Source organism: Ipomoea nil, unplaced genomic scaffold (genome assembly GCF_001879475.1).
Source record: "Ipomoea nil cultivar Tokyo-kokei standard unplaced genomic scaffold, Asagao_1.1 scaffold1596, whole genome shotgun sequence".
In the NCBI taxonomy this organism is placed as follows: domain Eukaryota; kingdom Viridiplantae; phylum Streptophyta; class Magnoliopsida; order Solanales; family Convolvulaceae; genus Ipomoea; species Ipomoea nil.
Window position 1 is genome coordinate 1158655 of NW_017618024.1, and position 24429 is coordinate 1183083.

At 37.3% G+C, this 24429-nt stretch overlaps 1 long non-coding RNA gene across 1 annotated transcript; it reads left to right on the plus strand.

Annotated features, from left to right (window-relative positions):
- The first annotated feature begins 394 nt into the window (after positions 1–394).
- LOC109190954 lies at positions 395–24429 on the plus strand. Its single transcript, XR_002055834.1, has 3 exons — positions 395–405; positions 9041–9156; positions 24419–24429. It is a non-coding gene; the product is annotated as an uncharacterized LOC109190954 (long non-coding RNA).

Sequence of the window (24429 nt, forward strand, 5' to 3'; positions counted from 1 at the left end):
ATGAACTAAAAATCTAGAATGAATGAACTAAAAATACAGAATGAATGAACTAAAAATCCATAATAAATGAACTAAATATCTATAACGAATGAACTAAATATCCAGCATGAATGAAAAAAAAAAAATCAGTTTCGATTTACGTCTAAATATCCAGAATCAATGAACTAAAAATCCAGAATCAATGAACTAAAAATCCAGAATCTATGAACTAAAAATCCAGAATCTATGAACTAAAAATTCAGAATGAATGAAGAACATAATGCTGGTGAGGGGAATCGAAACTGGAATTTTCTTTTTAAGTGGGACGCGCGTTTTTTGTCAAAACGACGTCGTTTTTGCATCCGTATGCACCATGCATGGTGCACTCGGATGCACAGCATAACGATTGCAAAACGCGTGTTTGGAGTAACGGTGCCGTTAATGACACCATTTCCTCAGCCATTGATAAATAAATAAATAAATAAATAAATAAATACATACATACATACATACATACATACATATTATGTATGTATGTATGTATGTATATATATATATATATATATATATATATATATATATATATATATATATATATATATATATATATATATATATATATATATATATATATATATATATATATATATATATATATATATATGAATATAGAGTTCAAAAATTATGAATATAGAGTTATGAAATTGTGAATATAGAGTTCTGTAATTCTGAATATAGAGTTCTGCAATTGTGAATATTGAGTTTTGTAATTTTGAATATAGAGTTCTAAAATTGTGAATATAAAGTTAAAAAATTAATGAATATAGAGAAACTAATTCTGAAGATAAACGGCAAGTTAACGGCAAGGGAGAAAACACATTTTGGACCTGGGTCCACCTTGCAAGGTGGACCAGGGTCCATAGCATAAAAATCGCCCAAAGGCCATCATTTTGGTGCACATTCCGAGTGTGTTTGGTTGATGGGTTTTGCCCATAAGAATGGGTATGAAAGAGATTGTTATTGTTTGATTGATAGATTTTTAGACCACTACTATGGGATTTGAATACACCATCAATTGAAAAATTCATACCCAAATAAAATAAGGGTTTCATTCCGTTATTCATTCTCAAACACTACTATTAGTAACCGTTCCCATTCCACTATACGACCAAACATGTTAAATACTTTTACCAAAACCCATTATCATTACCAAGTATTTAATACACATTCTAATTCTGATTCTCATGTGCGAATCAAACACACCCTTAGTGAGTTGACACCTGAAAGGCTGAAAAAACATTTGGCACCACACAAAAAGCAAAAAGTCACGGATAAACATTCTTTGAATTTATGGCATGTTTGGTATGCAAGAATTGGAAATCCTTTTCAAAAAAATTCTTTAGTAATCAAAATTACATTTTTTTGGTTAACCATTGAATTAACTCCTACGTCCCCCAAAGAATTGGAATTTCACAACAGATGGGAAAGGAAAAAAGAAAGAATTTACAAATTTGTCCTTTATTATAATTTTTTAGTGTCGTCGACTATGTTAAAATGTAGTATCTATTCATAACTACGTTCCCATTAAAAATCTTTCTCAACCTATTAAAGCACAAAGAGTCAATAATGCCCTCACTGGAGATCGAATCCATGACCAGGGCCCCCAAATTTTAGAGGGTTCAATATTTAATTTTTACCTAACTAGTTTAGGAATAAAAACTAAAAGGTTTCATTTAAACTTAAAGGGTTCTGTGGAGGAATGGTAGGAACATGTGCTTATTGCACTTTAGTAACTTAGAGGTCAATGGTTCAAAATTTCAACACTTGAGCACTGCTCCAACTTTGAATATATATTTTTTTTGCCTTGCGCGTTGCGCACACTATTATTATAATTATAATTGTAATTTATTCCATAATATGTTTTTTGTTTTTTTTTCTACCCTTTTTTTTTAATCATTTTGCATTGCGAGTTTGCACACACTATTATTATTATTATTATTATTATTATTATTGTAATTTATTCCATAATATGTTTTTTTTGTTTTTTTCTTTGGGCACACCAACATTATACCACTTTATTATTATTATTATTATTATTATTATTATTATTATTATTATTATTATTATTATGGTATTAATTTTAAAGATTGTGATTTTGATAGGGCCTCATTTATTTATCCGAACGGGGACACAAAAATCTAAAAACCGGCCCTGTTCATGACCTCCCACCTCTCATTTGGGATAGTCACTTCATGCCACTAGACTAAATGATCTTTGACTACTACCCCTAATTCTCTCCTTCCAACCAAATGCCTCATTACGCATTCAAAGAATTGTCAAATTAATCTTCTTCACATATTATCTGCGAAATATATGAATATGTGAACCATTTGAAAGATTCTTTAAATGTTTGTCACAATAAATTTATCTGTTTATACTGGAAGTGTCATTGTTTTCATATAATGCGGACAAAAAGCAGAAGAGGGATACTGTTGGACCCGGTTAATGAGGAGAATTAACGTTAAAAAAATGGCAATATGAAAGGATAGAAGAATATTGCTAATGCATAAAGGAAAAGCAAATAGTATAAAAATTGTGGTCTACACGAGAGGTATATATGTCAAGCTCAAGTGAATAATGGAACGAAGACGAAGTGTGTGGTTGATATTATATACATGGATAATTATATTTTTTGTCTCTCAATTGTTATTTATTATGCAATTTAATCTCTTATTTTTAATTTTAGTTATTGTAGTATTTAATTATTTTACTATACTATATTGTAAATATAATATCTCAAGGTGTAAAACAATCAATTTAATCCCTCAATTATTTACTTATATTTTCTTTCTTTTCAAAAAATTGAACGGCAAAATTGAGTGTTTTATATCTTGAATGACTAAATTTAATATGGTAAAATAATTGAGGATCATATTGATTAAAATTGAAAATTGGGAACTGAATTGCATAATAGCGAACAATTGAAGGGTTTTTTTTGTTTTTTTTTTTTTTTTTGCTACTGACTCTATTACATTGTAGTATCTGTTCAAACGTACTTTCTCAACCTACTAAAGCACAAATGATCTCATGACCTCCCACATGGGAGAGGTCACTACATGCCATCTGAGCACAAGGTGCTTGGCCAACAATTGAAGGACTAAAAGTGTAATTATTCTTTATTTATAATAATTGATGTATCTTAGTGCTGCATTATAATTATTGTAAGTCAAGCACGCTTAACCACAGAGTTCTTTGCCTATCTTGTTGTCATATCCTACTTAAAATCAATTAGTGATAAGTAGGTGGACATTAACCATTTAACCACATCCCTCAATGGTAAGCCATAGCGCCACATCTCGAATCGAGCAAGGGCTGAACTCGCCCAACCTGGCCGACGCCCAACAATCCCCTCCCAGTACCTGCCGCAACCTTTGATTACCAAGCCCAGTCGCGCAGCATGCCTGACTCGGTCCTTAGCCTCCGCCCCCATTAATAATAAATTTTGAGATGTAATAATTATTCATCTGCCAAGTTGGTCGTACAGTTGACGTAAATTGGTAACTAGTAACTACAAAGTCCCAAGTTCAATTTCCCGTAAAAACTATCTATTAGTTTTCTTGGTTTGAGCCAATTAGCTATGAAGGGGACATGGGACCCTAGGGGGTCCATTTTATTGGGAAAATATTGGTCCAAGTGGGGGTGAAGGAAGAAGGCTGGCCCATTTTATTGGGAAAATATTGGCGCAAGTGGGGGTGAAGAAAGGAGGTTGGCCCAAGTCTTATTGGTCTAGGAAGACAAGCATGCATGGTGGCCCAAAAGACACAAAGGAAGAGAGAGAAAAGGTTACCGGGGCAGAATGACCTGTGGTCGGCCGGCCCCTGACCGGTGGATTGGCCCGCCGTGTTGGAAACCAGGTGGCTGGGCGTGGCCAGCAGGGGGTGCGCGTCTCGTCACCCCGGCGTCGCCCCACCGGCTAGAGTTGGAGTAAAATGGAACAAAAGAAGGCGAGAGAAAAGGTTACCGGGGCAGAATGCCCTGCGGTCGGCCGGTGGGTTGGCCCGCCGTTTTGGAAACCCGGCGGCTGGGCGTGGCCAGAGGGGGGGGGGGGGGTGCATGTCTCGTCACCCCGGTGGCGCCCCACCGACTAGAGTTGGGGTAAAATGCAACAAAAGAAGGCGCTGCCGGCAAGTTTTAAACCCACGCCCTCTCGTACAACAACACACATCCAAGACAATCAAACTACATCATCTTATGTTCATTGAAGTGCTATAACGTATATTTATGCCCTATATTCTGGGCCGGCAGATTCATTAACAGGCCACGACCGGCCATTGGCCGGCCGGCGGCGTGACCCGCCGACCACCTTAAGCCGTGGCGTGGCCGGGCAGGGTGGTGCGCCCTCGGGCACTTCAACGGCGCCCCCTGTTCTCGAGGCGGTGCGTTGTGGTGTTCGAAATGGTGCGATATGATGTGGAGGGGTACGGTACGACATTGGGGGTTGGTAATCGACCCTTCAGGCTAGCGCATGGCTAGTAATGTGAGCCCATCGGACTTCCCATGGCATGGCGTGAATAGCGGGGACCATGCAGCCTCGGGCTCACCATCGGTGCCCCCATCGGCTGGGAGAGGTAGAGAGGGTTGGTAGAGAAGGTGGGAGAGAGTGCGGAGACGTGGGTGAAGACATGAGGCATGCATGGGACACGTGGAGCATGGATACGGATGGCTAGTTGATACCGTACACTTGTCATCAATCCAAAAGGCCCTTCGCACTATATAATGCATCCTTCCCTCCCTTCGATGGGGAATCATCTAAGCACGACAGACACACTGATCTAGTGGTCTCTGGTCTATACTCTCAACCCAGCTACCTGTGCTCGATTCCTACCAGTAACATAGTTAGCTATAACCCATTCCTTGGGCCGTCATTCTAGGCCTCGGGCTTTGTACGTACTATTTTGGGCTTAGCGCCCCGGGTAATAAAGCTATTGTTTTCCTACCCCCGTTTTGTATCTCTATACCCGGTTTATGGTGGGCCTAGTCCCAATAAAACCATCAAGCTATATATAGAGTCGAGAGTTCTTGGTTGGGTAAAAAATGAAAGAACAAGAAAGAAAGAAAGAAAAAAAGAAAAACAACGTGTAACCTCAACTATAAACATAAGTTAAATGTGTAACATAAGTTACTAGACAAACAAAATACAAATTGCAAATCTATACTGTAAATATAATTGAAGCATGTGCTTTATCTGAACAAAAGTCTAAGCTGATATTTGGATTTCATATTTATGTTTATATATTATATACTTAACACGTCCTCTCACGTGTGCGACCGATTTTGAACCCAATGATCTTTGGCATGGGGTTGCCTCTAATGGCAATTTATATCGTGGACCAGGGTCCACATAGTATTGTGGACCCTGGATCAAAACGACGTTCTTTGATATTTAAGTTTTAACAGATTCCGTAACTTTTCGTTTCTTATGTTTCAACCCAAATTTTAATTTATTTTAGATGCAGAATTCTTATGCGTAATGTACAGAATTGTGTAACATGATGTACATAAACGCATAACATGAGATACATACACATGTTTTCTGTTTTACTTATTCTCATATCTGATTTATATAAATAATTAATGTCATATAGGCACATAATTGCATAATATAAGACATAAACTCGTAAGATAAGGCATACAATGTGTTTTGTGTTATACAACTACTAATCAATTTCATGTACAGAAATCCTTATGCTTAACGTACAGAATTGTGTAACATGATGTACAGAAACCAGTGTTGCAAAAATCACGCCTAGGCGTTAGGCGGCGCTCGGCCGCGTCGAGGAACGAAAAATCGGCCTCCTCCGCGGTCGGCGGCCGAACCCCGGTTTTCAAAAAAAAAAAAAAATAATAAATCGGGCGCCTAAGGGGCGCCTAACGTCTTTTTCAACACTGACAGAAACACATAACATGATGTACAAAAATGCATAACACGAGATACATAAACATGTTTTCTATTTTACTTATTCTCAGATATGATTTATGTAAATAATTTATTTCCTATAATCACATAATTTCATAATACAAGACATAAATTCGTAAAATAAGACATATAATATGTTTTGTGTTATACAACTACTAATCAATTTCAGGTTCAGAATCTTTACGCTTAAGGTATAGAATTTCGTAACATTATGTACAGAAACGCATAACACGATGCACAGAAGCATACCTTACAAAAAAAAAAAAACTCTGTAACGCGAACTAAAAAACAAATGGTCTCCTTTAAAATTAAAGTTCAAAACGACGTCGTATAGGATTAGGGTCCACAGTATAACGATTAGCCTCTTACACCAAATTGAAGCATGTGCTCCATCTCAACTAAAAGCCCAAACTGATAACTAAAAGGCTCCATCTCAACTAAAATTCAAAAAACTGCTCAAAATAGCTTTTTCGATAAGCTTTTTGAGATAGTCATTTTTTATGTAATCAGCTATCAGCTAACAACTAATTTACCAAACACTTTTCTACAATCAGCTAATCTCATCAACTAGTCAAACCTACTAACCCAATCAGCTAATAGCTATCAGCTAACAACCATTTACAAAACACCCACATTATATGCTCAACAAATATTCAATCAAAACAGAATTTAAATCAAAATATGGACTTTGAAATTATATTATTATTATTATTATTATTATTATTATTATTATTATTATTAGTATTGTTGTTGTTATTGTTATTGTTGTTGTTGTTGTTATTGTTGTTGTTATTGTTGTTGTTGTTATTCTTGTTATTGTTATTCTTATTATTGTTATTATTATTATTATTGTTGTTGTTATTATTGTTATTGTTATTGTTATTGTTATTGTTATTGTTATTGTTATTGTTATTGTTATTGTTATTATTATTATTATTATTATTATTATTATTATTATTATTATTATTATTATTATTGTTGTTGTTGTTGTTGTTGTTGTTATTATTATAATTATAATTATAATAATAATAATAATTATTATTAGACAAAACTAACTAAGACACCTTTCAAATGGGTTGAAAGGCAAACTGAATCACTTGACTTAATCCAAAGTGATTTGTGTGACTTTAAATCGATACAAACAAGATGTGGTAATAAGTATTTTATCATGTTTAGTGATAATAGCACACGTTATTGCTATGTGTATTTGCTGAAAAGCGAAGATGAAGCATTAGAGAAATTCATTCTTTATAAGAATGGAGTTGAAAACCAACTTAATCGTAAGATTAAGAGGGTTAGAAGCGATAGAGGTGGTGAGTACGAAGCACCTATTAGTGACTTCTGCGCAAGTATAGGTATTATACACGAGTGTATGACACCTTACGCACCTCAATCAAATGGTGTTGCCGAACGAGAGAATCGCATGTTGAAAGATATAATGAATGTGATGCTTATAAATTCAGGCCTACATCAAAACATGTGGAGTGTGACAATTTTGACAAGTAATTACCTTTTAAATACGGTACCCCACAAGGAGCTCGATAAGACTCCTTATGAGCTGTAGAAAGGTAAGAAGCCTTCCTACCAATACCTCAAGGTGTGGGGGTGTTTTGCCAAAGTGTTGGTGCCAACACCTAAGAAAATAAAGATAGATTATAAAACGGTGGATTGTATCTTTATGAGCAATGCACATAATAGTAGTGTTTATCGGTTCTGAGTACATGAATCCCATAATCCAAATGTACACAATAACACAATAATAGAATTAAGGAATGCATCATTCTTTGAAAATTTATATCCTTGTAGGTCCAACGAAGGACCTAGCACCATGTACCTTCTTTATGGTCATACTTTTGTAAACATTAGGTGGATATGATGTGCATTTTAAATCTTGGATGTGTTGTTGTTCATTCTACTTTGCATTTGTGGAAAAAGGGGTGTTATAGGCTCAATTGGTTGAAAATGTTTGGAATCACTCCAACACTGTGTGAGATTTGCATAGCGCCCAAGCAGGATTATATTCATTTGCATGCTTGTTTGGGGTTCAATCTACCACTTCCATGGACCTAGGTCAATGATCTCTTGAAATGGGAGTGTACACGGGATGGTTTGTAAAATGTAAGGTGGTAAGACCCGGAATGAACTTTCTCGGTGTGCCACAAAGCAAAAGGTGAGATTTTTTCTTTTGGTGAGTTGTGTGATTCCCTACCCCCCAATGAAAAAGGCATGAGGGGATGCAAAAAGAGTCAATGGAAAAAGCTAAAAAAGACTTTAAGCTATCCTTACTTGAGAGGGAAAAACATGAGGTGAGCCGTCTCGTAGGATTCGAGTAACCATTGCACAAACTTCAAAAAAGTGTAGAGCTCTACGTGAAGGCGGTTAACTCGATGAGCTATCCTAGAGGTGATTAGAAAAAAAGAGAGAAACTCACGCTAAGACAAAAACGCGTGGAGTAACTTGTGTCACACCATCACACTTGACTAAATGGGTCTTTGGGGGCCAAATGTGGCAACGTTAGAGAGCTCGTGTGCATCGTTCTCATTAGTGGGCTCGGCTCTGTAGGCCTGTAGAATTTGAAGATTGAATCATTCTTTTCGTTTGTGGATAAGTGTGTTGAGAGGTGTCCCTTGAATAGCCAAAATAAAGGAGTGATCTTGGGGTCTTTGGTTTACTTAAATTTTGATCTAATTGAGGGTGCAACACTCATTTCACTATATCTTCAAGGTAGGGGGAGGAACAACACATTCTTAACTTCTTTTGCATAGCTTGTCTACACAACCATTAGAAGGGTATGATTGCTTTGAGTGTACTCAACACTTATATTTGCTTGTATTTTCTTTGTCTTGCTTGAGGGAAAGCAAGGTCTAAGTGTGGGGAGATTTGATAAGTGTTAAGTCTTAATATTATTATGTGCACAATTGATATCAAACTCATATGATTTCATGTTAATTGGAAGCAAAGTATGTGCTTATTTTATTCATTTGTGTCATTGAGGTGATTTTGAGGCATTGGTTGTAAGTTCATGTAAATTGGAGCTCAATTGGATTTGTTTTGAAGTCATCGTGACACAAAGGCCAGTTCCAGGAGTCATGAGAGGTCAAGAAAGTGAAAAAGAGCGAGTGGAAGTATCATGACATGACTCGGGGAACCAAAGGAACAAAAGAGATGAAGAAATATGCATTTTTAAGTGAAGAACATGGGTCACACTGGTGGTCACTTTGTGTCAGCCAGCATGACATCATTATGCTTTGCATTTTTCCCTTTCAGGCGACGTCTCGGTATTTTGAGCATATCTCGAGCTAGGAGTATTGAAATGAAATGATTAAAGTGGCATTGAAACAGAAACTCAAAGGGCTACACATTTTATGAAAACGATAAAGGCTAGTTCAGAAGTCTACAAGGTGAAAAATGACCTAGAAATCAAAACTGCTGCGCAGAGTGGGTGGTCACAATCGAGGTCATGGCGTGAACTCAATCGTGACCTCTGGAACCTGCGAATTATGCTGAAAAGTCATAGTGGATTTCACACTGTGAGGTAGATCGTGACCACAAACCCATAATCAGTTTAACTTGTATTTTTTACGCGATTGGAGAGGTATAAATGGCCCTAGGCGGTTCTTTTTATGGATGATTCATTTTCCAGACTCTCTCCAATTGACATAGCCGAATTGTGGAATTTGGAAGTTCACCAAATGGATGTGAAAACCGCTTTCTTAAATGGCGAGTTAGATGATGAAATCTATATGGAACAACCCGAAGGGTGTGTTGTTCCAGACCAAGAAAAGAAAGTGTGTAGATTGGTTAAATCATTATATGGTTTAATGCAAGATCCTAAACAATGGCACAAGAAGTTTGACCATGCGATGTTAACCAATGGGTTTAAGATAAACGAGAGTGACAAGTGTGTCTACGTCAAGGAAACGATACACGGTTATGTCATTCTTTGTTTATACATAGACGATATACTCATCGTTGGTAGTAACCATCGAATGATCAAGTCTACCAAAAACATGTTAAATGCGAGATTTGACAAAAAAGGATATGAGTTTGGCTAATATAATCCTCGGGATTAAAATCATTAGAAGACTTGATGGTCTTATGTTAAGCCAAACTCATTATGTTGATAAAATCCTTGAAAAATTAAACAAGGATGATAATCAAGTAGCTAGGACACCATTTGATACAAACATTTTACTATCAAAGAATCACGGAGAGTGTATTTCTTAAGTAGAATATGCTCAAATTATTGGTAGTTTAATGTATCTAATGAGTTGTACTATGACAAACATTGCCTTTGCGATTAGTAAACTCAGCAGATATACGAGTAACCCCGTGATATGCACTAGAAGGAAATTGTGAGGGTTATGAGATACCTAAGGGGTACTCGTGTTTTGGACTGCACTATACAAGATACCATGTTGTACTTGAAGGGTATAGCGATGCTAACTAGATATCGGATATTAAGGACTCTAAGTCCACGAGTGGCTACGTGTTCACGTTCACAGTTGCAGCCATTGCATGGAAGTCCTCTAAAAAAACTTTGATAGCTAGATCCACGATGGAATCTGAGCTGATAGCCTTAGATAAATGTTCTGAAGAGGCTGAATGGCTACGACATTTTCTCAAGGATATTCTTAGTTGAGAAAGACATGTACCTCCAATATGTGTACTATACATTGCGATAGTCAAGCCATGATTGGTAGGGTACGAAGTCATATGTATAATGGTAAGTCTAGACATATATGTCATAGAAATAATATCATTAAACAACTTCTCACAACTGGTGTTGTCTTGGTTGACTATGTGAATTCAAAATAGAACGTTGCGGATCCATTAACTAAAGTGTTAAATAGAGATTTGACTGAGAAGTTTACACGAGCAATGGGTCTAAAGCCATTGGAATAAAGTTCTATAGTGGATACCTAACCTAGCTGACACCTAGGTTTAATGGGACAGCTAAATTATGGAACGAAGCGTGTGACTATGGGGTTCTCGGACTCCCTGCCATTCCTCATTAGAATAGTGACTCTCGCACGAGGCTAACACGATGATGCTTTAATGATTCGAATGTCAGTTGACATGTGTGAGTATGCGAGATACTCAGAAAAGAATCACCTATGTGAGAGAGAAGTAGGGTCGCTTCAACAGAGAATTGATTGTGCTCAATTCTTTAGAAACTCTTGCAGAACCAGGAATAGTGACCCATGACCAAAACGGGCACATAGTCATGAGAACAGAACATGGTTAGGAGGTTCCTGTGTGGGATATATCATCGTCTACACAAACGGCAGTCGATTCAAAGACATCACATTCTATTGTACAGCCAGTAGAATAAATATATCAACTGAAGGTTCAAAGGGTAACACCTACCTATCCTATGTAGGGTTCGACCGTTGAACACAGTGGAAGGCACATTTTTTGATTCCCAATATGGTGATAGTAAAAATATTTAGATTATGGACAATGGTGCAACACACATCTGCCTTTCGATTTAATTTAGTTCCAGTAAGTTAGTTGGTGAAAGATTCCTTGTACAACGTATTGTTTCGTCCTGATAAATGTGTTATATAGGAACTAGCTTCTGGGAAAACGATTGAAACAACTAAGCTTCAAGAGGGACTGTATGTTGTTTCTATGTCTTCCTTTACTACTTCGTCTTGTATTCGTAAGAATAATGATCAACCTAAACAATTTGATGCTTAGCATGCTAGTTTAGAACATGTTTCTAATATGAAAATAGAACTTCTACATGATTTTGATTCCATAATCACTATTTCTTCTAATTTGGTGTGTGATTGTTGTCATTTTGCTAAGCAAAAAAGATTGGTATTTCCATTTAGCATTTCATATATAACTAAATGTTTCGACTTTGTGCATTTTTACATTTGGGGGGCTTATAGGATTCTCACCACGTATGGACATTGTTATTTCTTGATTGTTGTAGATTACTTTAGTAGAGCAACATGTGTGTACCTTATGAAAGGAAAACACGAGGCAAGGAAATTACTCCAAATTTTTTACGTGTTGATTTTTAACCAATTTGGTAAGTCTATTAAGGTTATTCACACAGACAATGGTAAAAAATTTGAGATGCTAGAGTTTTATAAAGAGAGGGGAATGATTCACCAAAAATCTTGTGTATACACACCACAATCTTGTGTATAACCAATTTGAGTGTAAGTATATATGGACATATTTTATCAGTTGCTAGGGCATTGAAATTTTAGGTTGGGGTTCCTAAACCCATTTGGGGGGACTGCATTCTTCATGCAACATATATCATCAACAGGTTACCATCCAATGCTATTAATAATAAGAACCCCTATCAGATTATGTTATCCAAAGTCCCACAGTACAACCTTATGAAGGCGTTTGGATGCTTGGCATATGCTGCAGTCAATGTTGCAGAAGGCGCTAGGCGCTAGTCGGCGGCCGATGGCGCCTTGCGCCTAGGCGCCTCCTAGGTGGTCGATTAATTCCAGTATATCGTCTTCACTTTTCCCGCTTAGAGTTGTGAGTTGTTAGACTGCTGTAATCCCACAAACAAGTCAACTACATCTCCTAGATGGTTAGTTAAGTGCATGGCTTGAGGAATATAGAAGAGGAGCAACCGAACAGGCAAAAAAACCACTTGGCCGAGTTAGGCACCGAATCGACCTAGTTGTGTGCCGACTCAGTCGAGTTGGGTGCCCAACTCGGTGCTTAGGGCACCTAGCCGACCATCCGACTAAAAGTGGCCTAGGGCTGAAATTGCCTAGGCCAATTTTTACAACACTAGTTGTAGTTGTTGGTGGTCACCAAACTAAGTTCTCTCCAAGGGCCAAGAAATGTATCTTCTTGGGATTTCCTAATGGTGTCAAGGGATATAAATTGTATGATCTTAGCACGAAAGAAATGTTTGTCACCAGGGATGCATGCTTTTATGAGGATGTATTTCCTTTCTCTCAACCTGAAACTGTACAAATAAATAATCCCCTACTAGTTTTTCCAACTCAGTTAATAGCCAGTTTGCAAGAAGATGATTTACGTGTTATAGTCCCAACTCGTACTATAGTACTATAGTAGACTATTGAAGTCCTAGATCATGTTGTTGATATTTCAATTCAAACTGCAAATCAAAATTTTGAAACTCTAATATATAGTTCAAATGTAACACTCCGTGTTACGGCCTCTAAACCAAATTAATTAATTTATCACCCATCCTAAAAAGGGAATTAAAATCCATTAAATTGCTAAAAAGGGGTCCACCATGGTCCGTGGGCCTTTATCCTTAAAGCCAACCCCTTAGTCCTATAAGAAATAGAATTAGCAAACCCATGCCACTTAGACCCTAATTAGGATTCTTAATTATATAAATAGGGACATAGGAGGCACCTAGAACTCACACCATAATAATCTCTCACCACACAAGAAGTTCCAAGAAATAAATTCCAAGAAATCTCTTAGGAGAAATCAAGAAAGAAGAAATCTTAAAGAAAGACCCTTCATAGCCAAGGAAATTAATTAAGGCTAAGAGGTAACCCATGTCTCAACAAAACCTATTTTCTTTGCTATAATCTCCTTCCTTGGCTTCTTTCTATATGCTTGTGTCTTGATTAATTCCTCTATGTTAATTGTGATATATTCTTGATGATTGATAAGATGATTTATGTGTATTCTTGATAATCTTGATGATCTTGATGTTGAAAAGAGGTTCTTGATATTGATGTGATGATTCTTGACGAATCTTGATATTTCTTGATGTTAAAGATAATTTGTGATTTTGAGGGTTTGGGAGGAATTAGATCCCTAGGGTGGATTGGGAATTTGTGTTTTAATGTTCTTGATATAGATTTGCGTGGGAATTCGCATGTTCGGGTGTTGTTTATGTTTAGAAGTCGTAATAGGATAAGTTGTTGGTCCCAAAAGAGGTAAGGTGAAAGTCTAGAGGGGGGGGGGGGGGTGAATAGACTTTCAAACTTTTTCGCACAACATAACAAAAGGTAAGCCAGAGATAAACCAAGACTCTTAACTAGATTGTTAGAGTCAGGTGCACAGCGGAATTAAATAAACGATAGGTGTGTGTGTAGATCGTGTCAAGATTATTGACGTGAGAAGCAAGCAAGAGCGGTAAGTAAAGAAAGCAGTAAAGAACACAAGGCAATTTATAGTGGTTCGCGAGGTGATGTAATCCTCCTACTCCACTTGCTCTTTTCTCCAAGAGCTAATTCACTATATCCACCACTTCTAGGTTCCAAGATACAATGAATTCCGTGATCTAGTGCTTTGATCACCAAGCCCACACTAATCACGCCCAGTGCCTCCAACACTGCTGCTTCGGGTTTCACGTCGCCGCGTTACTTTCCCAGGATTTCACAACTCCGTGCTACTTTCCCCCCGTCTTCTACGATCTGGTAGAAACGTATCTTCCGTGATCTGGTGCTTTGATCACCAAGCCCACACCAATCACGCCCAATGTCTTCCCGACACTGCTGCTTCGGATCTCACAGCTCCGTGTGACAATCCAGGATTTCACAACTCCGTGTTACTTTCCTCCTTTCCCTTGTTTTGCTCCAAAACAAGTTTTGCCTTGCTTCCAACTTTGAGATTCTGTAGATGATCTTCGTTGATGCACTTAATCTCTTGAAGTTGATGAAGATTTCAACACTCTTGGATATTTCTTTTCTAAGCTCTGTATCACTCTGAGTGTTTATCTCACAAAAGATATATCAATTTAAGCTCCTGAGATGGAAAGCTTTCTTTGAATTTTGTATGCTCTGTTTAGCTCTGTATTCTTGCTCTATTGCTTCTTGCTTCTGCTATTTGCTTCTTGCTTCTGCTTTCCTCATCTTCAATCTTCATCTATTTATAGCTGGTAATGAGAATCCGTCCGTTGGAAAGAAACGGTCTCATTTTCGAATTTTGCTTAGCTGTATAGCCTTTTGTTAGAAGATAAGATAACGTTGCAGATCTTGTCAGATATTAAGCCTTTTGTCAGAAGAGAAGATAACGTTGCAGATCTTGTCAGATATTTCAAATTGAGCTTGAGGTTTCAGCAAAAATGGCGTCCCATGAATCTCCATCTGGTGTAGATCACGCCTCTTGGGATTTTTATCTTCAAAATATATTCTCCAATATAATCCCTTACTAGTTAGACTAGTATTTTTGCTTCTGCAACTTCTTCTAATATCTTCCTCTGTTTTTCGTTTTTGCTCGTTTTTGCTTCTGCAACTTCTTCCAATATCTTCCTCTGTTTTTCGTGTATTTGGGTTTGTATACGGGTTTGTATACTGCTTCCAGACTTCATCTCTTCAATTGACTTGGAAAATGAAATCTCTATCCCTTGCTAGATTTGTCAATTGAATTCTCATCCCTTACTTGATTTGGAATTGCAATCTCATCCCTTGCAATCTATATCTCCAATTGAATTGAAGCCTTGTAAATCTCATCCCTTCAAATTGATTTCCCTGTACCAATTTGAACTTCAATTCTTTCTGATGAAATTGCATCCCTATTTCAATTTCGGGGTTCCAATTTGTTTGGGATACCAATTTGAGACTTGGAAAATGAAATCTCTATCCCTTGCTAGATTTGTCAATTGAATTCTCATCCCTTACTTGATTTGAAATTGCAATCTCATCCCTTGCAATCTATATCTCCAATTGAATTGCAATCTATATCTCCAATTGAATTGAAGCCTTGTAAATCTCATCCCTTCAAATTGATTTCCCTGTACCAATTTGAACTTCAATTCTTTCTGATGAAATTGCATCCCTATTTCAATTTCGGGGTTCCAATTTGTTTGGGATACCAATTTGAGAAACTGCATCCCTTCACTTTTAAACTTCATCCCTTAGTCAATTTGGAAATCTCATTCCCTTTGACTTTGTAAATTGCATCCCTTAGTCAAATTGGAAATCTCATCCCATTGACTTGCAAATTGTATCCCTTCGGCCAAATCATCGCCTCTAACTTGATCAGATGGAATTTTAACTTGGCTTCTTTAAAATATGTGGGATGTGAGATTCGAACCTGTGACCTTGCACATAATATTTCAAGCTTCTACCTTCTCGTCTGTACAACCTATTGGTTATTTTCTTGTTCCACTTGGTGTACTCCTTTCTCCATTTATATAGCTCATATGGTGTCTTGCTATACTGCTTATGGATCATGCTTCGATTTTGAGTATAACAGGCAGTGTTGATAGCTTCCGCCCAATATCTTTTCGGGAGACCGGCTGCACTAATCATCACTCGTGCGGCTTCTTTAAGCGTCCGGTTTCTTCTTTCGGCAACACCATTTTGTTGTGGTGTTCTAGCGGCAGATAATTGATGAGAAATTCCATGTGAATTGCAAAAAGCTTGTATAACTCCATTCACGAACTCGGTTCCACGATCGGTTCGGATTTTTGATATTTGCAATTCTTTCTCATTTTGTAGTTGCTTCAACAGCTTCGGAAACACTTGTTCAACTTCATTTTTCTTCTTGAGAAACACGGTCCAAGTGTACCTGGAAAAATCATCAACAACAACAAGAGTATATTTCTTACCACTTACACTTATTGGATCAACCGGTCCAAATAAGTCCATGTGTAGCAAGCTTAGCGGTCTTGATGTTGATTCGTGCGTCTTAGACTTGAATGATGATTTGATTTGCTTTCCGCGTTGGCATGCATCACACACTTGGTCCTTCTTGAAGATAATACTTGGTAGTCCTTCAACTAGATTTTTCTTTGCAAGCTGATTGATGGTCTTGAAGTTTAAATGGTTGAGCTTTCTGTGCCATTCCCAATTTGCTTCATTCGAATTTCTGGCCATTAAGCATACTGAATCTTTGCTTGTGCTCCAATCAACAACATACATGTTCTTTCGCCTTTTTCCAGTGAGCACAACTTCATTTGAGAGCTCATTTTTGATTAGGCAATTATCTTTGGAAAATTCCACAAGATAGCCTTTATCACAAAATTGACTAGTGCTCAACAAATTGAATTTTAGGCCTTCAACAAATGAAACATCTTCGATCTTCAAACCATTTCTTTCAATTGTACCAACTCCTTTTGTAGTTCCATAATTTTGATTTCCTCCAAATATAACTTTTGGTCCATCGATTTTCTTGAAATTCACTAGACAAGATTTATTTCTAGTCATGTGGCGTGAGCAACCACTGTCGATGTACCAAACATCCTACAAAAAAGATTAGTTGGTTTTAGGTACCCATACTTGCTTGGGTCCTTTGCTGTTAGTAATTTTTGGTAACCAAACCCACCTTGATCCTATTGAATTAAGATAAGGCGGTTTGTAACCATTTGAAACACGATAATCATAATTAACTTTTGAAAACATTTTTGGCGCCGGGTTTTGAAAAACTTTTTTATACTTAGGCACCTGGGAAGAGGATTGTTGCTTTGGTTTATAAGAAGCATTAAAACAGGATTTACACAACCAATCCTTTTGAGTGGAATAAAATCTTCCATCTCTATTTCTAGAAAAGCTTCCCTCTTTTCTAAAAATTCTTTTTGCACGTGACTCTTTGGCATATCTTTGCTTGAAGAATTTTTGTTGCTTTGCCGTATTATTGAACTGTTTCGGCCTTTCAACATTCAACTTTGCTTTTGTTTGATAGCCAAGTCCTTGTCTCATTGTGCTATACTGACTTTTAACAAATTTTACTACTTGCACTTTATTGGTTAAAGGCGTAGTAGAATTAGTCGGTTTCGGAGGGGTTTGAGAACATGTGGAGTCATAACCGATTCCGGTTCTATCTCCTGATGGCTTTTGCATGTTTACCATTTTATCCATGATTTTGGACGAATTAGTAAACGTAGCAATAGTAGCCCGAAGGTTATGTTCTCTAACCTCTCTTGATTTACACTCTTCTTGAAGTTGAATATTTTCACTCTTCAAGTTACTCACTTCAAGTAAAGCATCTTGCAATTTTTTATTCATCTCTTCTTTTTCAAGAATTAGAATATTATTGTGCTCCTTGAGTTGAGGATGAGTGAGCATAATCTCTTGACAATCTCGCATTAGACTGCCAATAGATTCACGAGAAAAAGAGGAATTAACAGAATTGAAAGAATTAGATGTTACCTCTTCTTCCTCTGCTCCAAGAGCCATAAAGCACTCTTCACTTGAACTCAACTCAATTGATTTGCATATTAGAGCCGTGTCATCTTCCGAACTTGAGCTTTCATCACTTGATGACAATTCATTCGACTCATCATTTTCATTTGGTTCATTGCTAACGAGAACTTTTCTTTTGTCGCGCTTGAACCTTCGATCTTTGCTTTCGGATTTATTCGGTGTAGATTCAACATTTATGCCTTGATACTTGCTAACGATCGGATATGGATAATTTATTTTGAAATGTCCGGGTTTGCGGCAATTGTAGCATAAATTGTTTTCTTCGACTTTCTCTTCTTGTGTCGTGCGAGAGACGAATTTTCCACGAGCAGAATTTTTGTTGTCTCCTTTTCGCATGAACCTTTTGAATTTTTTAACAAAAAGAGCAAATTGTTCGTCAGTTATAAAATCAATATTATCTACTGACCTGGAGGTTGACGGTTGTTCGGCCATTAGAGCTGGATTTCGAATTTCATGAACTTCATCATCTTTGGCCTTCATTTCAAACTCATATGCTTTAAGATCACTAAATAATTTGTCGGTTGACAATATTCTTAGATCTCGGTGATCTCGCATAGCCGTAACCTTCATATCCCAAGTAGATGGTAAGCCTCATAGAACTTTGAGATTAATTTCCTTTTGGCTAATATTTTTGCCAAGGTCATTAATTTCTCCAAGGATTTTGATCATTCGAGCTTCCATATCAACAATGGATTCGTTTGAGAGCATTTTGAAGTCCTCGAACTTCTTCATAGCAATAGTGAGCTTGTTATCTTTTTCTTGTTCATCTCCTTCTCCGATCTTGATGAGAGTATCCCAAATTTCTTTTGCACTTGTACATTTTCGCACTTTTGGGAATATTGTATCATCAATGGCTTTGAACAGAATATCTTTGGCAATGTTGTCAAGATTGTTCCTTTTTCTATCATCCGGCGTCCATTCCGGTTTTGGCTTTGGTACGAATTGTTGAGCATCCGGTGATAGAAGAAAAGCCGTATTTACTTTCAATATTTCGATCGGGCCAGTGGAAATAACTTCCCACATTTCATCGTGTAAAGCTGATAGATGAACCTGCATACGAACTTTCCAATCATCAAATTTATCAAGTGAAAATAACAGATTTTGAGCTAAATCTTTATTCATCTTCTCGATGGATACGAGAGACAAATAATCCAATTTACACACACTGGGTAAGATGGATCTGCCTAGCAGTCAGAAACAAGGTTGACCCAAATAGACAACCTGCTCTTGATACTAATTGACTCAAATAGGCTAACAGGCCTTGATACCAATTGTTAGTATCGATTAAAGACAAATTCTGACTCGGATAGGCACCAGCTCTGATACCAATTGTTGGTCCCAAAAGAGGTAAGGTGAAAGTCTAGAGGGGGGGGGGGGGTGAATAGACTTTCAAACTTTTTCGCACAACATAACAAAAGGTAAGCCAGAGATAAACCAAGACTCTTAACTAGATTGTTAGAGTCAGGTGCACAGCGGAATTAAATAAACGATAGGTGTGTGTGTAGATCGTGTCAAGATTATTGACGTGAGAAGCAAGCAAGAGCGGTAAGTAAAGAAAGCAGTAAAGAACACAAGGCAATTTATAGTGGTTCGCGAGGTGATGTAATCCTCCTACTCCACTTGCTCTTTTCTCCAAGAGCTAATTCACTATATCCACCACTTCTAGGTTCCAAGATACAATGAATTCCGTGATCTAGTGCTTTGATCACCAAGCCCACACTAATCACGCCCAGTGCCTCCAACACTGCTGCTTCGGGTTTCACGTCGCCGCGTTACTTTCCCAGGATTTCACAACTCCGTGCTACTTTCCCCCCGTCTTCTACGATCTGGTAGAAACGTATCTTCCGTGATCTGGTGCTTTGATCACCAAGCCCACACCAATCACGCCCAATGTCTTCCCGACACTGCTGCTTCGGATCTCACAGCTCCGTGTGACAATCCAGGATTTCACAACTCCGTGTTACTTTCCTCCTTTCCCTTGTTTTGCTCCAAAACAAGTTTTGCCTTGCTTCCAACTTTGAGATTCTGTAGATGATCTTCGTTGATGCACTTAATCTCTTGAAGTTGATGAAGATTTCAACACTCTTGGATATTTCTTTTCTAAGCTCTGTATCACTCTGAGTGTTTATCTCACAAAAGATATATCAATTTAAGCTCCTGAGATGGAAAGCTTTCTTTGAATTTTGTATGCTCTGTTTAGCTCTGTATTCTTGCTCTATTGCTTCTTGCTTCTGCTATTTGCTTCTTGCTTCTGCTTTCCTCATCTTCAATCTTCATCTATTTATAGCTGGTAATGAGAATCCGTCCGTTGGAAAGAAACGGTCTCATTTTCGAATTTTGCTTAGCTGTATAGCCTTTTGTTAGAAGATAAGATAACGTTGCAGATCTTGTCAGATATTAAGCCTTTTGTCAGAAGAGAAGATAACGTTGCAGATCTTGTCAGATATTTCAAATTGAGCTTGAGGTTTCAGCAAAAATGGCGTCCCATGAATCTCCATCTGGTGTAGATCACGCCTCTTGGGATTTTTATCTTCAAAATATATTCTCCAATATAATCCCTTACTAGTTAGACTAGTATTTTTGCTTCTGCAACTTCTTCTAATATCTTCCTCTGTTTTTCGTTTTTGCTCGTTTTTGCTTCTGCAACTTCTTCCAATATCTTCCTCTGTTTTTCGTGTATTTGGGTTTGTATACGGGTTTGTATACTGCTTCCAGACTTCATCTCTTCAATTGACTTGGAAAATGAAATCTCTATCCCTTGCTAGATTTGTCAATTGAATTCTCATCCCTTACTTGATTTGGAATTGCAATCTCATCCCTTGCAATCTATATCTCCAATTGAATTGAAGCCTTGTAAATCTCATCCCTTCAAATTGATTTCCCTGTACCAATTTGAACTTCAATTCTTTCTGATGAAATTGCATCCCTATTTCAATTTCGGGGTTCCAATTTGTTTGGGATACCAATTTGAGACTTGGAAAATGAAATCTCTATCCCTTGCTAGATTTGTCAATTGAATTCTCATCCCTTACTTGATTTGAAATTGCAATCTCATCCCTTGCAATCTATATCTCCAATTGAATTGCAATCTATATCTCCAATTGAATTGAAGCCTTGTAAATCTCATCCCTTCAAATTGATTTCCCTGTACCAATTTGAACTTCAATTCTTTCTGATGAAATTGCATCCCTATTTCAATTTCGGGGTTCCAATTTGTTTGGGATACCAATTTGAGAAACTGCATCCCTTCACTTTTAAACTTCATCCCTTAGTCAATTTGGAAATCTCATTCCCTTTGACTTTGTAAATTGCATCCCTTAGTCAAATTGGAAATCTCATCCCATTGACTTGCAAATTGTATCCCTTCGGCCAAATCATCGCCTCTAACTTGATCAGATGGAATTTTAACTTGGCTTCTTTAAAATATGTGGGATGTGAGATTCGAACCTGTGACCTTGCACATAATATTTCAAGCTTCTACCTTCTCGTCTGTACAACCTATTGGTTATTTTCTTGTTCCACTTGGTGTACTCCTTTCTTTCCATAGATGCTTGATCTTCAAGATAGCTTCATGCAAACTTCTAGTCACGTTCTTTCTTCTTCGGAATTTCTTGAGGGATTTTCTCAAATTTCATACGCATACATCTTCCTCTTCTGTTTGCCATTTTCTCTTGACAAATTCTTGATTTTTGGCTTGATATCTTCTTCATCCATTTCCTCAACTAATGAATTTATTTTTCCCTTTCTTGGTCTAAGACTCGACTAGTCTAATAAAATAAAATTGGGGATCTACGAATTACAATATGGCTTATCAAAATCTATTACAATTTATTCCTAACAATTTCCCCCCTTTTGATAATGCCATAACCTATACTCAAACATTGGCTTTAAGTCATTGAAAAATATTTTTATTTTTACTCAATTTTATTTCGACAAAGCCAAGATGAGTTTGATAAAAATAATTCTAGGGAAAATAAAACTTTGTGAATTAATTTAGACAAGTCCTATACGCATCCTTGATTAAATTTTTAATCAATTTTTTTATCTTTATCAAAATTTTGCATGCGTTTAACAACTCTTGTCTTTTGATTCACCAACTAATTACATGATAGCCAAAAAATAAATCAAAACAGACTTAGATCAGACCATGAGAAATTTTTATTCATATTAGTCGATTTGAGGAAATATTATTGTAGCCAAAATCATAGAAATTCAAAACATCATATTCTTGAGGAATTTATGCTTGATTACCTTCTGGGTTTCTTGACTCCCATGTCAACTTTCAATATATCCTTGATATGTTCTCTCTTCTTGCAGATATCATTCTTGAACTTCTCACATTCAAATTTCTTAGTCACATTCCCAGCCATGTAGTGTCCAAAGGCCTCTTTAATGTTGGTGCCCGGAAGAGCTCCGGCTTCCCACCAAATTATGCATTCTTCAAAGCTTCTTTGGAATCCCAGACTTTCACCATTGTTCTTGGTATAGTCTCTGAGCTCATACCACATTTCGGTTTGCTTTCGTTTCGCTTCTTCTTCTTTATTTTTGTCCGAAATCCATTGAGCTTGATCAGCTTTTGGCCATCTTTTCACCATACTCGGCACATTCTCGGATGTCCAGACTTTCTGTGGTGTTAAGGTTCCTTTTGAGCATTCGAACCAATCTCGAGTTTCGGCCACTTTTGATGAACTTGATCCAAGACTCGGATTTGCAAATTGAGCGAAACCAACTTGGGATTGTTGACCACATCCTCGTCCACGGCCTTTCGTAGGTGCGGCGGTCTGAGCTGGTTGTTGTGACTAATTTCCAATGATGAATTCATGTTGTTGTAAAGCCAGATGATTGAGAATTTCTTCCCCCCTTATGGCATTATCAATCAAAAAGCCAAGGGATTTGGAATCTTGCTCTTGATTGGCTTTAAAAATCTTAACTCCATCATGTGTTTTGAGAGAAACATCCTGCAAAATAGACAATTTATTAGCCATGGAGGATAATTCCACCTCAAGGTGATTTATCCTTGTTTCTTGATCTTGTATGGCTTTGATTTGTCTCAGGTGTCTTTCACTGTTGATTTTCTCTGTGGCTTCTCGTTCCTTCTTCATCAGCTGGATGATCTCCAATAAACCTTCAGTGAGATCTCCTTTCAAATGTCGTTCGGCTCTTTCAATTTTTGTCTGCAAAGTGTTTTGATACTCCAACAACTCCTTCAAATTTGTTCGTGTGTTCTCAAAATGTTGTAGAGAGAGATGCCCTTGCTCGGTGAGAGTACTTCCGATTTTCTGACACACCATATCACTTGATTCAGTGACTTTTGCAAACAAAGAAACCAATAAATCATCTTCATCTTCTTCTCGGGTTCGGCCTCCTTGCATATTCAAAGAGTGTAGACTCTTGAATAAATTCCTTCTTGAATCTCCAAGAACCAGATTTTCGGTGAGTTGCAAATTCTCTTTTGGTGATTCGGCTTCTTCAAGATGATTTTCCACTTCTTCTTCAATTACCTCTGTTCTTGAAATAAGCTCTGCATTTAAAGTAGCTTCCAGAGAGGTATTTTGAAGTGACAATATATGGGTGTTATCGTGTACTGGCACTTCATGTGAATATTCCCCCCCAATTGATGGTCTGATTTCACCATCAATTTGGTCTCTAAATTCATCCCTTGTAGGGTCCATAGCATTTATATCAATGTTGGTGGGGGTCACATTTGATATCAAAAGTTCAGCACAGTGAACTCTGACAGGAATAGACTCATGCGTTTCAGAAGCTGAAATTGGTACCTCAACAAGTGTATTTCCTTCATTCGCCCTTTCTCCAAAATTTTCAAGAAAATCATTGGCTATATTAATTGAAGTATCACCTGGATGTCCATGAGTGTCAGTCAACGATCTGTGTAGAGCAATCTGTAGCCTCATTTCATTCTCTTTTTCAATATCATTTGGAGAGACTTGATTGGCATCTTCTTGAGTTGCTGCGGCCACTCGTTTTCCTTTACTGTTCTTTTCTTGAAGCTTCAGCCTATAAACTTGATTTGCATCCATGTTTAGTGCTTCAAGCATTGAGTTGGTTCCTAGCTATTCAAAGGCTAATTCTTCACTTTGTATCAACTCTGAATCAACTTTGGAGATAAAAGAGTGATATCTTTCAAGTCTCCATTCCTTCCATGCTTGAACTCGGTTTAATTCCTTCATCAGTTCCGGATCATCTCGAGTTTGTGTTTTGTCGAACACAATGGGCTCAACACGAGCATCAACTGCAGATTGATTCGAGATTCTCCTTTGCAAGTCATTGGAAACTTGCACTTCAACTCCTGCAAACTCCATTTGGGTGGTATCTTCTTCAGTTGGCATTACG